Genomic DNA, 15973 nt, shown 5'->3' on the forward strand with positions numbered 1-15973 from the left:
TGTGTGGTCGTGGAAGGCGCTGTGCCCATGGAAGGGGGTGTGACGTGGCACCGTGGCTGTGGAGACATCCTCCATTTGGGAAGGCCAGTCTCTGGCCTTCAGGGGGCAGAGCAGAGTGTGGCTGTCCTTGCTGCTATTGTGACAAAGTTCCTCCTCCACCTTGGTGGGTCCTGCGCTTATTGGCAGATTTGCTCACCTCAGTGATCTTCCCCACAGTCTGGGTCAACTCCTCCTGTGTCTGATCAGGAGTTGGGAGGTTTGGGGGGAACCCGGGACCGCCCTCTACTCCGGGTTCCAGCCCAGGGCCCTGTGGATTGCAGCTGTCTAGAGTGCCTCCTGTAACAGCTGCATGACAGCTACACCTCCCTGGGCTACTCCCCCATGGCCTCCTCCCAACACCTTCTGTATCCTCACCACAGGACCTTCCTCCTGGTGTCTGATAACACTTGTACTCCTTAGTCCTCCAGCAGCACAGCCTCTCCCTCCCAGCTCCTTGTGCCTCTTGCTCCCAGCTCCTCACACGCACTTCTCTCCTCTGGCTCCTCCTCGCCTGACTGGAGTGAGCTCCTATTTAAACCCAGGTGCCCTGATTAGCCTGCCTTGATTGGCTGCAGGTGTTCTAATCAGCCTGTCTGCCTTAATTGGTTCTAGCAGGTTCCTGATTACTCTAGTGCAGCCCCTGCTCTGGTCACTCAGGGAACAGAAAACTACTCCTCCAGTGACCAGTATATTTGCCCTCGACCAGACTCCTGTACCCCGCTGGCCTGGGTCTGTCACACTATGTAATGCTGGGTTGTTAATTACAAGCTCTCTATGCAGGCGCTGGAACAATGTGTACATGGGGGTGCTGAGAGCCACTGAACCAAACTGAAAACCCTGGATGTGATGGAAACCACTTCACACTTCTTGCTACATATGTAAAAGCACAGTCCGAATGGCCTTTCAATTGCCAGCACTACCACACAGCGAAGGGCGAGGCAGTGACCTGACTGAACAAAGATTGTTCTTCAAGCCCAGCCAAGTCCCACTCACACAAACCCGCGGTACGTTTAGCTAGAACCCCAGCAGTCACCTCTGGAGATGAATTCACCCCAGCACAGGCAGAGAGCAGAAGGGTGCGCTGGTCTCCATGGTAATGGAATCTGGGAGCAAAACCTTGTGCCCAGCTGCCTCTTGGTGGGCTGGCTAGAAACAATAGCCAAGCAGCCCGGAGCGTCTCTGGGATGAACCTTCTGCCTCAGCCACAGCGGGGGCAGCGCTCACCAGCCAGCCTGCACGCAAAGCTCAGGGAGGCCAAACTCCTGTGCAATCCCAGCAGAACGAAGACCTGCGAGCGAAGGGAGAAACGAGCTGGCTCCAAAGGCGAGGAGCAGCAAGTGCAATTACCGTGTCTGGCACTAGCACCCACGTCCCGTCCTTGCCAACCAAAACTATGGGCTAGCAACAGCCTCGTCCTCGTGCCGAATCTGCCAGGCTTCCCTTGGCCATGGAAATACTTTGCTTCTGTGGCTTGACTCTGTGCTGTGGCTCCAAATCTCAGGGATTCTGCAGAGAATCCCACCCACTCGCCAGCCGCTTCCCTATGTGCCAGCACCTTCGCCAGACTCCCCGCAGCTGCCTGGCCTGGCGCTGGAATGGCCTGGAATTGCTCCAGGGTCCCCGAACCCAGGTGTGCTGGGGATACGTGTTGTATACACACCTGTATATAGCTCCAGTACAAGACAGCGCATGGTAATGTAGTGATGGCTAGCGGCTTTGTCCTTCACAGAGCAGCTGCCCGCCCACCCCAGCCAGGCTCTGCAGACTCCCAGCAGGCAGTCTGTAAGCATTTCAGTGCCACTCCTTTTGTATCCCTGCCCTGTAAAACCAGGCCCCCTCGGACCAGGCATCCAAGGCCTTGGCAGAGGGCTGCTGTTACTAATACGGGTGTCCAGATCTCTAGAAAGGGCAGCTTTTGACTTCAGGGGCTGCAGGACTGGGGCCTATCTGGGACTCGAGAGGGGCCGAGCACAGACACAACACTACTCGTACTCCAGACTTTGCCAAACCTTTGCTAGACAAACAGAGCCGAACCAGCACTTCCTCCGAGGAGCGGCTGCGTTTCATTTCACCGGGGCGTGTTCAGGTGGCTGGTTTTACGACAGCATGTCTTATATATCTACATATAAAATCTGTGAGTGAATTTAGTGCTCATGGAACTAAAGGACGAACAGGGCTGGTAAGAGCCAGGGCTAACGTGGAGAGATGAGCGGTTGGCTTCCCACGGACACAAGGCAGCACAGCCGGATGTGGGACTCCTGGACCTGCAGCCCTACTATTCCAGTCCTCGGCCCATCCCCCCGTGGAACTCAGGCCTGAATCTCATGTGAGCAGGAACTTCTATTGCTCCCAATATGAAATATTCCTGAAGGACCCAGAGCTGCTCCACTGATGCCAATGGCAAAACTCCCATTGACTCCGGTGGGAGCAGGATTAGACCCTTTTGCTCAGCTCTGTCTGTCAGGGATTCACTTGCAGGCCCCAGAATGGCTGCTCCAGCTCTTCTCCCAAAAGAGAGTTAAGCAACTTCATTATTTGCCTTCCAAGCCACGAATGAGAAGGCCCCAGCTGCCATTTCTGTCTTCCCACAGCCCAGCGTGTTGCTGGGCTTGGCAGCTTCTCGCCCACCCCGCTGCGTGCTGCGCTGGCACATGGCTGGGTGCAGCCCAGCTGTACTTTGCTCTTCAGGGGTGACCCTCTCAGCTGTTCCCACTGCCCTTTATGCCACCTGCAACCCACTCCCCAGCCCCAGGGGCACTGCAGGGACCTGCTCAGAAACGGGAACAAGGACGGTGCATTGGCCTGAGCCTCTCCCACGGAAGCCAATGGCAACATTTCCTGTGACTTGACTGAGAGCAGGGTCCTGCGCTGTGCTGGAGCCAGGGCACGGCCTGGGCAGTCTGCTACAGCCAGCGAGATCCCAGCATGTCTGCATCTCTGCCTGCTACCCAGCCCTGCAGAACTCGGGAAGGGGGAGACGCAGGGCAGTGAGCAGCTTCTGGCTGATTCTGAATGCAAAGGAGGCGCCGTGGCATCACAGCGAGGGAGCGGCATGCCCTGTAAACTGTCTGCAGGCTCCAGGCCGCTGACGGGTTTGACAAGCCAGGATACAGACTGGCAATAGTGCTTGCTCCACAATTCGCCGGCAGAATAGGAGCCATCCTTCCAGAGAATGAACCCATAGATCACCCTGACACATCCCGCCCTGGCCTCATTCCCCAGCCGCAGCCAGGGGCACCCGAGTAGCACAGCCGGTGCGGCTTGCCAGCTGGAAGGCACACGTGGGCGATTCATCTCTTCTCACCAACAGACGATGCTTTTCAAATATTTAGAAAATATAAAAATAAAATCTTATGGATCATGAAAAAAACAAGTGTGAGTTCCCTGTGCCACCCCCGCCCCCTGCTACCTCTCCCCCACCTGTCCTCCAGAGCTGGCCCAGCCCTGCTCCCCCAGCTATGCACCCTCCAGAGCCGCCTCGCCTGCCCCCCAGCAGCCTGTTGGTTCTTGTCTCACTTCTTCGATCTCTGCACTTTCCCAGCTGTAACTCACCCAATAGCCAGGCTCCTCCATACCGCACACCACGTGCCCTGGCTGGGAGCCCCTGGCAAGCAGCATGCTGTGGGCTTCCGTCTCTTGTCCAGTGTGCACCCCTGCATCTCTCCCTGCCTCCCCACCTGCCACCTGCCACCAGCAGGAGCCTCTGCACCTTAAAGCCAAATCATCTGCAAAGCCAAGCCAATTGCAATGGACACCTGTCTGACTGTCTGTCTCTATGGCTAGTAACCACCGTGCCAGCACAGCAGAACTTGGGCCCTGCCTCACGCAGGCACCTCCTCAGCCCGGGGGCTGCACACACCTGGCTTGGCCCTAACTCTCTTTTCTCTCCTGCTCCTGTTTCAGGGCATCCAGATGTGCCTCCTCAGCTGCACTGAGATTTGGCTTTTCTTTCTCTCTCTCTCAGTGCTCTGCAGTGATGCGGGCAGATGTTTCCTTTCAGCTGTTCACACGTTTGTCCTCCGATATTCTGTGATCTGCAAGGAATGGCTGATAAATGGCAGAGACACCAGCCCCTGGCTTTCCCCACTCTACTGTCTCTTGCATCTGCCAGGCTCTTGAACTCCTGAAGTACTTTGTAACGCGAAGCTGCCTCCTCACTAGCCCTCCCATGGCCTGTTATGTTCATGTAGATGGGATATAGGGGCCCAAAGATGTTGACCAAAGCCAGTCACTGTTCAACATTAAACTGTGTTAGCAGGGCCGGCACAACCCATTAGGCAACCTAGACAGTTGTCTAGGGCGCTAACATTTGGGGGGCGGTGACCGCGGTGGATGGATATTCCACTGCCTCTATCAGGGGCAGCATTTCGGGGGCGGGACCTTCCGCAACTTCGGGCAGCAAAAAAGCTGGTGGCGCTCCTGAGTGTTAAGCCCCACCGTCTGGGGTTTGGCAAACGTACCATTCCGCAGCATGCATAGTACCACGGCAAACACTCCATTCCACAGCCTGTGTAGTACCATGGCAAACACTCCATTCCACAGCCTGTGTAGTACCATGGCAAACACTCCATTCCACAGCCTGTGTAGTACCATGGCAAACACTCCATTCCACAGCCTGCGTATTACCACGGCAAACACACCATTCCACAGTCTGCGTAGTACCACAGCAAACACACCATTCCACAGCGTGTGTAGTACCACAGCAAACACACCATTCCACAGTCTGCGTAGTACCACGGCAAACACACCATTCCACAGCCTGCGTAGTACCACAGCAAACACACCATTCCACAGTCTGTGTAGTACCACGGCAAACACACCATTCCACAGCCTGCGTAGTACCACGGCAAACACACCATTCCACAGCCTGCGTATTACCACGGCAAACACACCATTCCACAGTCTGCGTAGTACCACAGCAAACACACCATTCCACAGCGTGTGTAGTACCACAGCAAACACACCATTCCACAGCCTGCGTAGTACCACAGCAAACACACCATTCCACAGTCTGCATAGTACCACGGCAAACACACCATTCCACAGTCTGCATAGTACCACAGCAAACACACCATTCCCCAGTCTGTGTAGTACCACGGCAAACACACCATTCCACAGTCTGCGTAGTACCATGGCAAACACTCCATTCACAGCCTGCGAAGTACCACAGTAAACACACCATTCCACAGTGTGTGTAGTACCACGGCAAACACACCATTCCACAGCCTGCGTAGTACCACGGCAAACACACCATTCCACAGTGTGTGTAGTACCACGGCAAACACACCATTCCACAGCGTGTGTAGTACCACGGCAAACACACCATTCCACAGCCTGCGTAGTACCACAGCAAACACACCATTCCACAGCCTGTGAACCTTGTATTAGAGATGCAGAAAAGAAGGATAAACAGTTACAGCGTTAGAAATGTCAAGTATTCAATTGGGCTTTCATTTTGCCCCATCCCTCATTCCATTTCCCGTTAGCTGGAGAGGGTTTTAGGAGAGAAAGGCCCCTTGTCGGACAGTCCTGTAACTGGTCTCAAAGATGGTAATAACTGTCCTTTGGGGGGAAAGAGAAGTCAGTTGACGTGGCCTGGAGCTGTTGTTGTTACAGCCTGACCCTATCTCACCATTCATCAGGGTGACCAAGGCGCAGGGTCCTAGGAAATGGGGGGTTGGCAGCCATGATGGGGAAGCTCACTCCACTAACCTCCGTCTGTTCTTCTCTATTTTCCCCCCAAAGTCCCTTTCTTTCGGGACCCACAAAGGGAGTTGGGGGGGACAGCCCGGCCCCTCGTTATTTTGTCCACCAGTTAGACCCAGTTTCCAACAGATCAATTCAGGTTCGTTAATTTCTGGACCAACATTTTCTGGTTCACAGGCATGATCTCAACACTGTCCTTGAGACACAGGGTGCCCTCATTGCCCACAAGGCCACCGGCATGTTGGGCTGCATTAGTAGGAGCATTGCCAGCAGAGCGAGGGACGTGAATATTCCCCTCTGTTCAGCATTGGTGAGGCCACATCTGGAGTATTGTGTCCAGTTTTGGGCCCCCCACTACAGAAAGGATGTGGACAAATTGGAGAGAGTCCAGCGGAGGGCAACAAAAATGATTAGGGGGCTGGGGCACATGACTTACGAGAAGAGGCTGAGGGAACTGGGGTTATTTAGTCTGCAGGAGAGAAGAGTGAGGGGGGATTTGATAGCAGCCTTCAACTACCTGAAGGGGGTTCCAAAGAGGATGGAGCTCGGCTGTTCTCAGTGGTAGAAGATGACAGAACAAGGAGTAATGGTCTCAAGTTGCAGAGGGGGAGGTTTATGTTGGATATTAGGAAACACTATTTCACTAGTAGGGTGGTGAAGCACTGGAATGGGTTACCTAGGGAGGTGTTGGAATCTCCTTCCTTAGAGGTGTTTAAGGTCAGGCTTGATGAAGCCCTGGCTGGGAGGATTTAGTTGGGGTTGGTCCTGCTTTGAGCAGGGGGTTGGACTAGATACCTCCTGAGGTCCCTTCCAACCCTGAGATTCTGTGATTCTAAGGGCAGGGCCTCAAGGGAAGAGACGGAGAAGGAGGTGGGGCTCGAGAGAAGAGGCAGAGCAGGGGTAGGCCCTTGGGGGTCCAGTTACCAGCAAGGTGGCAACCCTATTTTTCTGGTTCTGCGACACACACAGCTCCGCAGGAGCCTGTGGCCCAGGGCCAGCCCCTGCAGCTGGGCCAGATGGGTGCAGGAGCAGGAGCTATTGTGTTGCAGCACACCTGTTATTTAATGTGCGGCCAGGGCTGTCAGTACAGAGAAAAGAACCTGCTTTTCAGCCCGGTCAAGCCCAGCCCAGTCTGTAGAAGAGTGGGAACAGCACAGGGAAGGCCCTTCCCATGGGCGAACAAAGAGCAAAACCAGGAATTTCCTACAGTAGTTTGGGCTTTGCCAGGGCAATAGGATTTTCTGCTGCTTTGCTGCTTTCAAACGTTTTTGCACAGCTCCATCTAGGGGGATGTGGCCGGCTGGACCAGGCAGTGAAGTGTGATAGCTCCCAGTAAACAAAGAAATGGCTCCTTCCCCAGGCCCAGAAGGCTCGGGCCGTGCACTCACAGTGCTAATTAAAAAGGGAGGGGACAGCCCATAAATTTTACAGTTTATTCTAACTTCAGTTCTGGCTGATTTTAAAAGAGCTGATGAAGGTAAGTGCATGTGTGTGGCTCACTGATGCATCACAGACAGAGAGCCAGAGTGTTTAATTAAATGTTATTCTAGGAATAAAATTTAGCCCCTCAGCTGACAAGACTGAATATTAAAGCATCAATTTCCTGAAGGAAAACTGCTGTAATGAGATTCTCCAGTTATGGTGAAGCAAAAATAATCCCAACCACTAACGTCAACCACTCAGCATTTTGAGATGTCTTGATGAAGAGAGACGAGCAACGGCCACTTCTGCCCAGAGAGAAGGACGCCTCACATCTGCCTGAGACACATGTGGCCTCAGAATTCCTGGTGCTGAACTGCCAAGCTGCCCCATCCATCGTGCTTTCTGCCAGGCCTGCTGTTAGGAAAAACCCTTCCGGATGGCCAATGCTGTATCAATGTACTAGGGACCCAGGGGCTGATGTGTATGCAATACACACACATACACTAGCATCTCCCGTGCAATATATGGTCATTATCCTTCTCTGCAGCTTGTGCTCAGGGCATTATTACATCCCTGCTATGGTTCATGCTGTGTGATTTCTTTAAGCCCTTGAGCACTGCCAAGTGGGATTGGAACAGGTTGTTAAAGGCATGTTGAGTGCCCCTCTCTGCCCTGCTATGTCTCGGAGATACCAAATGTTGTACGTGTCAGAGGTCCCAAGCATCAAAGCTGCAGTAATGCCCAGCAACAAAGGAAAAGCAGGTGACAGGCCATGTGGGAACGAGCAACAGCACATGCCAGACTGGTCATATACATCCTTTGTTTGTACCACAAAAAGAATTGTGAGGCCCTGTTTCCTGACATTAACTATTGCACTGAAGAAGGAATAGTGTTAATTTTTCACAAATCCTCTAATATTCCTGTGGCTGCAATTGGAGGCTCTGTCATATGCAGATATTACACTGTCTGGCCTCTGAGGTATATTTCTAATTTGATAGTTTTCCTGATATTGCAAAAGTCATAACATGGGCTTCTCCAGAGGTGTGTGGCTAAGCTCCCGGGAAGGGCAGGCTGTCACTGCAGCTTCATCATTTAAGACTTCCCTGTGTTGGCTTGTTAAGAAGACAGAATGCTTACGAAGAAAGCCTGCGATAGGAGATGCAAGCCGTTTGCACTCTGCGATGATGAGAGGACTGAACTGCGTGAAGGTAAATTACTCCCACCGCAATGATGCTGGGGCTCTGGAACCTGTTCTGTAGGCCTCTCCCGAGGGAAGAGCATAGTACGGCAACACATCCCTTAGGACTTCCTAGGTGCTCACTTCAGAGGCAGCTGCCCCGTTGTGATGGCAGGGTACAGGACTCCCAGTAGGCACTAGCACCCTCTTTGCACTGTTATAACACTGACCAGTTGTGACGAAGTGGGACTGTTCTTAATGTTTCCTCTGAATACTGTGTGGGTGCCTCAGTTTCCCCTATGCATTTCTTAAGTCTCCGGTGTGCATAAATGGCCGACACTCTGTCTCCTGGCAACAAATGGCTGGGGCCCTTCCCCCCTGCAAGGGAATAGCTAAAGGTGAACAAAGAGATCAGGTGACCTCCTGGCCCGGGAAAGAGACAAAGCCCAGAAGAGGAGGGGCTGGAAGGGGTTTCAGTTTGGGGCTGGCTGGGGACGGGAAGTGAGGGCAGACGGGGTTGTCTGGCTCGCTGGGCCCCAGAATGAACCCAGCTGAAGGGTTCCGTTCGCTGTACCTACAAGCTCTGTTTTAGACCCTGTTCCTGTCATCTAATAAACCTCTGTGTTACTGGCTGGCTGAGAGTCACGTCTGACTGTGAAATGGGGCGGGGGGGTGCAGGATCCTCTGGCTTCCCCAGGACCCTGCCTGGGCAGACTCACTGTGGGAAGCGCACGGAGGGGCAGAAGATGCTGAATGCTCCGAGGTCGGATCCAGAAGGTGAAGCCGTGTGAGCTTCTTGCCCTGCAGACAGTCTGCTCCAAGGGAGAGGAGGCTCCCCAAAGTCCTGACTGGCTTTGTGGGAAGCAGTTCCAGAGCATCGCCCAGGGACTCCGTGACACCAGTTTATTTTGTTCCTGGGTTTTACATGCAGGGGCTCTGGTCTGCTTTCACTATAGGAACCACAGCAGAGAAAGCCAAGGGTCTTGTGCAGTAATTATATGGGTATCATGAGACGAAGCAAAGCAGGAAAGATTCTAATCCCTGGAATTCAGCAGCCTGGATGGTCCTTCCTTGGGGAGTCCCTCGGTCACTCAGCAGGGTCCCTCCAAGGGGACAATGCTTGTTTCTACTTCTCTGGCTGGCACCAATGCCTGTCCTGGGGCTCAGACAGAGCTGCATGGGGGCTTGTCATGTGTGCTAAGACTCTCCCAGCCCCTCAGACCAAGGTGACAAACATGGGCGGGGGGAGGGGGGGAAGAGAGGGGAGGAAGCGTCCTGCCTGCCAGACCCTGGCATCATTCATGTGCAGCAGGCAGAGCGATTCCACACAGGCCTTAGCTACTGGGCCCAGGCTCCTCTCCCCAGTCTGGAGTGCCCCAGTCTCCTCCCAGCAGGGCTCCATTGTTAAGTCCTAGGGGCAGCCGGTGTAGGAAGCAATCACTTGAGGCCAGAGAGCAGACAGCTAACCAAAACCTCCATTTTATTTACAGAAACAGAGAGCTCACTCAGCCGGTTGAAACCGGCTGAGCTATCCCTTAATAGTCTAACTCAGTTGCCATAGTAACAAAACCCATGACAACCAAATACACAACATCCATCACGCCAAGTCAGGGCTGCTTTGACTGCCTCAGCCTGCTGTGCCAGGCTCTTCATTGGTATCACGGTGCTCAGGTAATTCCACAGTTGGTGAACTCAGAAGTGATGGGACTTGAGCCAGATTGAGAGGGCAATGGAATGGGACAAAGTGATGCAGGACGACCCTAATCTTCTATGATCTATGGAAGTGCTGCCCCTTCGGATGCTTGACCAGAAGCCTAGGGGGTGAAGAGGCCCGTGCTGCTCTCTGGAATGTGCCCAGCGCTTGCTGCCCCATTGCAATGGCCAGTCGCCACAGCCCCTCACCCCCCAGTGACAGGCATTGCTCAGCTGCATGCGTAAGCCAGGCCAGCCACCCCTACATGCTCCTACATGCAGCACAGCCAGTTACTGAGCTACAGCTGAGACCTGCTCTGGGTAGGGCTCGTCCTCTGCCCGGGCATACACTCAGTGGCAGCAAGCCTCAGGCGCCGCATGCTGCGTGTTCACGCTCGGGATAGGACGTGGGCAGCTCTCAGGCTTGTGACTCCCCACACGCTGCAGCGAGGTGGTCGTACAGGCGCCGCGCCAGACCAAGGATGGACCGGGTTCCCCTCAGGCCTTAGTTCTGCTTCTAGACAGGAGTCGCTTGGAGGTGGCACCATGACGGCCTCACCAGTGGCTGCAGGGCCGCATTGTGTGGCACATCCCCTGCTGCCAGGGGGGTGGGCTAGAGGCAGATACGCGGCTGCAGTGACCACAGCTGTGACTTAGAGCCGCACTAGAGCTGAAGCAAGTGGAGCACTGAGGTCTTGTGTGTTGTCTCCAGAAGGAAACCTGTGGGGAGGAGCAGGACCAGGAGGGCCGATGCCCAGGGGACCCAGGGTAGAAGAGGAGCAGGGACCGCAGGCTGCCCAGGAGTTCAGTTAGCATGTCGTTGACTTGCACTCTTGGTGCTGTATAGAACATTTACTCTTTCCCTACTAGCCAGGTTGCCCTGTCCCAGCCCTGCTGCCCGGCAGCCTGCACCCTTCGCACTGCAGCCAGGTGGCTGTGGTCACTACCTCGAAGTAAGTGACAGAAGCAGCTGGTGCAGCTGCTCTCGGAAATGCTAATTCAGCCCAGTGCAGATCAGAGGGCTGGTAGCTGTTCTGTCTGCCTGAGGAGCAACATCTGCCTGACCTCCAAGAAGTGCCTCCTGCTGGGGAGCAGGCAGTCCCCGGCCACAGGGCTCCGGCTGGAATACACAGGAACAGTAGGGGCAGAAGGAATTTTAGGGAGAGGAGCAGGCTATGCAGACAGATGTGCCTACCCCCTTTTAAATGCAGCCACAAGCTGGGGGAAAGGCCTCTTTCTAGTTCCTGGCAGTGGAGAGTGGACAGTATGGAATGAGGGGAGATTTCCCCCAGTCACAGGGGCACAGACGGGACCAGTCCAGCACTTGGCTTACACAGTGGGGGTGGAAAGGGACAGTAGGATGCTGGAGGCGCTCTACAGGAATGATCAATGAGGAGCCCGTAACAAATTTCCAGAGCAGAAGCCGGGGAACGTCATGGCTGAAATGTTCAAAATGAGGCCCCCGACGTCCCAAGCCTACGTCCATGTTTAGGCGCCTATGGACATGACCCAGTGTACAGAAATGCTGGCAGCCAGTGGTTCCAAACTGGGCCATGGCCAAGTGCCCGAGCTAACCTCAGTTCTGAAAACAAGGAGTGGTGGCTACGGAGCTGGAAGGTCCCGCGGGGGAAGTTCATCCTGCTCTAATGGGCACTATCGCTGCCTTCAACAGAGACTTGACAAGATTCTAAACTTAATGGCATTAGCCAGAGGGGCTGGCAGCTTGATCTGCCCTTTGCAGGGACTGTCAGATCACATAGCTGCTAATTGACCAATGCGTCTCCTTTCGCTTAGTTATTAGCAGCTGCACAATGACAGTCCGCTGACATTAATTGTCTGAGTTAGTGGCATCTGAAACACAAATAACAGTTTGTCGCTGCGGCAGAATGGGCTTGTTACTCTGCTGGCCATAAGGGCTGGGGGGGTAACAGCCAGCCTGGCGTGTCTCTTTGGTGGGAGTTTACTCCGGGCTCCAGGCTATGCCCTCGCTCTGCAATGTGCTCCCAGGACAGCTGGGGGTGGCACATGAGCAGAGCCAACTTAGATATAAACACCTTCCGCGTCACCATACTGCTGTGCTCAGCCCGTTCCAGCTCCGGGTGAGCTGCCCCAGGGAGCTCGCTCTCCAGGGCAACTTTGTCAGGTGAGAGGCCAGCACCCACACTCCTCCCAGCATGCCTCACCCCACCAGGCCACGCAGCTCTGTCTGCAGCCATTGGGTGGGTTCCTGCAGTACAAAGCTGGTTCCGACTGATGGAACCCCTTCATTGCCATTTGCCTGCAACACAATATCCACCCAGTCCACAGATCTAGCTGAGCTAGAGAGCTGAAACAGAACCACACTCGTCACAGACACCCACAGGAGAGTCTGGAGCTGGCCGACCCTGCGCTCACCCACAGTGTCAAACGGTGTGAGTGTGAGGCCAGCCAGGGCCCAGGTACTCACATGGCTGGTGACACCCTGGCCTGAGCTGGTGAATCAAGGGCTACATTGGTTTAAAAACATATTTCTTTGCATTTTCTTCATTTATTTTGTACTGAACAAGTCTTCCCCGCAAGGCTCAAAGATGTGCCTTGCTGCCCCAGTGGCAAGATGAAAGAGGCCTTCTGATCTGCCACAAATCCCTCATCTCTGCCTCTTCCAGTGCCATGCCAGTACACAACCGGAGAAACGTCTCCCCTGGCTCAGCCAGAGCCTCTTGCAGGGCGCATACAGGAGGGAAGAAGAGGCAGTGCTCTCTCCGAGTCATCGCTGGGGAATAGTAAAGCTGATAACCATGGCTCTGAAAAGCAGAGTCATGGTCTCTGTCTGACAGGACAGTGAAAAGAATAAACTAGAACAGGGCCCAGAGCCTTCCCTGATACATGGGGAGAGGGGCCTATAAATCCTCATGCCGGAGAAGGTGGGTGGAGCCCCATGTTTTCCATTTAATATTGCTGTAAATATGCCTTAATGGAGACACAATGTGGCTACACAGACTGTGCTGCTAATGACACTAGCTGAAGGATGGGGTTCTCCTATCTGTCAGGAACAGGGGCGGCTCCAGGCCCCAGCATGCCAAGCGCGTGCTTGGGGCAGCATGCCGCGGGGGGCGCTCTGCCGGTCACCGGGAGGGAGGCAGGCAGCCAGCCTTTGGCGGCATGCCTGCGGAGGGTCCGCTGGTCCCGCAGCTCCAGTGGACCTCCCACAGGCGTGCCTGCAGAGGGTCCGCTGGTCCCGCGGCTCCACCGAAGCCGCGGGACCAGTGAACCCTCCGCAGGCACGACTGCGGGAGGTCCACCGGAGCTGCGGGACCGGCGACCAGCAGAGCGCCCCCCTGTGGCATGACGCCGTGCTTGGGGCGGTGAAATGTCTAGAGCCGCCCCTGGTCAGGAAGGGTAGTTTTCCTGCCGTCGCCTCAATGTACTTGCAACTGTATTTAGATTATGTTGTCAAATACAATTTGAATGATATAATTCCTCCCACCTTAATTATTATCCTAATAATGAGAAGGAGATTATGCTGAGAATCAATAGGCTGATTTTTGTGTTTTATTTCAATTGCTGGACTCACAAATTGTAGGTCTGAGAGCAGATAAGATAAACTCTGCAGTAATCGTGATGGATATTGCAGCGGAACCAGCCAAAGGAGCTCAATAAAGTGTGTAATGAAGGTTCTGTCTGTCACTCAGGGCTTGTTTGCACAAAATCACCTCAGAATCAACAGATATTTATGTCAAAGCAGATTTCTACATAACAAGAAAGAATGGAGAAGAGATGGAAATGATTCATCTTCAGAGCTGCATTCGGCACGGGATTGACTGGAACCAGGCACCCCGCTGGGGAAATGTACCGGATTCCCCACGCAGCCCTGCAATGTCTCTGCTGGATCCACACATCACTCGGCCAGAGCAGTTCATCCATGGCCTCCGGTACCCGCTCACAACCCACTTGTGCCACTTCCCACCGCACACTCTCAGGTACACAGGCACTGCCCCTCCAGGCCGGCTTGCCAGTACACGTTAGTCCTCATCTGTCTCACTTCCTGCTGTGTCTGTTCTGGGCTCCTAACCCAGTTCTGCTGGTGCCCCTCAATTCTGACTGCAGGATCCCAGCAAGACCAATGCTTGACTCTGTTAATGAACCTGCCAACAGCATCCCCACAATTTTCACACCATTCCCCCACCCCTACCCACAGCTCTGCTGCTGAACCCCAGGCTTGGCATCACACCAGCCCCTGATATCCAGGTCTGGACGTCTCTACACTAGTGATTGCCATTTAGGCCAAGCCACATGGTGCTTTTTTAGGTAGAAACATCCAGTCGGGAGCTGACATCAAGCTGACACTTTGCTGCTGTAACTGAGGAAAATAAACCAGCAGGAGTTCAAAAGGGCATCTGGCCATCATCCATCTCCATCCTCTCTGCAGCATTCCTGGATTGCCAGAGAACCTGGAACAATATCTACGAGGAGATTCCTCTGAGGCCTGGTACACCAGCCTGGAGCTTTTCCTACTTCCCTTTGGGATGAATCCGGCACTGCACACTTGCCAGTCTGCTTTTCATCGGCAGCGCTGGTTAATCACTATATCTATGAAGTAGGTGTCATTAGACCAGTGGGTCTGCAATGCCTGACTCTGTCATGCAAAACCAGGAGCAAAAACTGCTTCTCAGCACGTTCCTGTGGGGGCCTCACTGCTTGCAGTCTCTGATGCTCAAGTAATAAGATATTACTGCAGGCTCCCATCTGTCCAGCCTCCAGCAAGTGTTCTTCCCATCCTGTCTGGGACCCTGCTTCACAGCAGGTGACTCCCCCTGAAACTCACTAATCATCATCTGCAGAAGGGAGGCCTCCAACTTGATCACTCTCACCTCTTCTCTTTGTCTATTGAGTGAAAATGGAGTTTCCTCACTGGCTGGACACTTGGGGAATGGTCTGTGGATGCCCTCTGGCTTCCAGTTCCTTAGCACTTCATGAACGTTGACGTCAGGTGGCATTACACCTACAGAGCAGGTATGGGGAAAGAACACTCCCTCCAGGAAAATGCTTAAATTGATCTGGATGCTGGATTAGCGCTGTTTTGTGGGCAGATATGGTAAATAACAAGATCTGAAGGACTGATTGTTTGCCTAGGATTTTGACAGTGTCCTTGATTTACCTGGAGCTTCTCTGTGTGAAGATATATGCAACAACCACAACCAGCCAAGGAAAGGCTGCAAAAATGTCAGTTGAAGAGGAAATACACTCCCTTTCCACCTTCCCTAGGCCACATCTATATAGATCCTATCTATTGGGATGACAACTCGGAATCTAAAGCAGTTTCCCTGCAGAGACTAACACAGTGCGCTGCTTGTTATGTCTAGATTTCCCTAATGTTACCACACAGGTGAACCCTGTGAATGACAGCAAAGGAAACAGGCTGCAAAGAAAAGGAGATGGAGAGAAAGCACCTTCCAAGTCACTTTAATTCAAGGCGAATTTTACAGGAAGCCCAGTTGGTCTGTCAGGTTGAAGTCAGGCTGACGGCGTGCACGCACCTAGTGCTGGGCAATGCACAAGCACCTGTGCATCGAGATGAAAGGGCTGTCGCTTTGCACATGCCGAGCTGGCACATCAGGCCAGCCAGATTGAAATAGGTGGCAAAAGCCAACAGGTCCAGAGTTCTGGAAAACTTTACAAAGTTTCCACCGAGCGAAGCTGATCATTCCAAGCCCACAGAACTGGCTGTACTTCCCTGCCCTTATTCCTTGAATTTTTAAACCTTTCTGAGGCTCCAGTAAGATTCTTGCATCACTAAAATAACCACGAAACTCTTAATTCAGGGAATGGCATGTGAACAATTTCTCTCTGGTAGTGGCAAAGCTCATGGTCTGAAACCAACCATCCTGTGTAGTGAAACTTAATGCCGTTTGTGATATTTTACAGAAGATCCTTGTGGGCAAAATATGGATCAAGTTA

Source organism: Mauremys mutica, chromosome 11 (genome assembly GCF_020497125.1).
Source record: "Mauremys mutica isolate MM-2020 ecotype Southern chromosome 11, ASM2049712v1, whole genome shotgun sequence".
In the NCBI taxonomy this organism is placed as follows: domain Eukaryota; kingdom Metazoa; phylum Chordata; order Testudines; family Geoemydidae; genus Mauremys; species Mauremys mutica.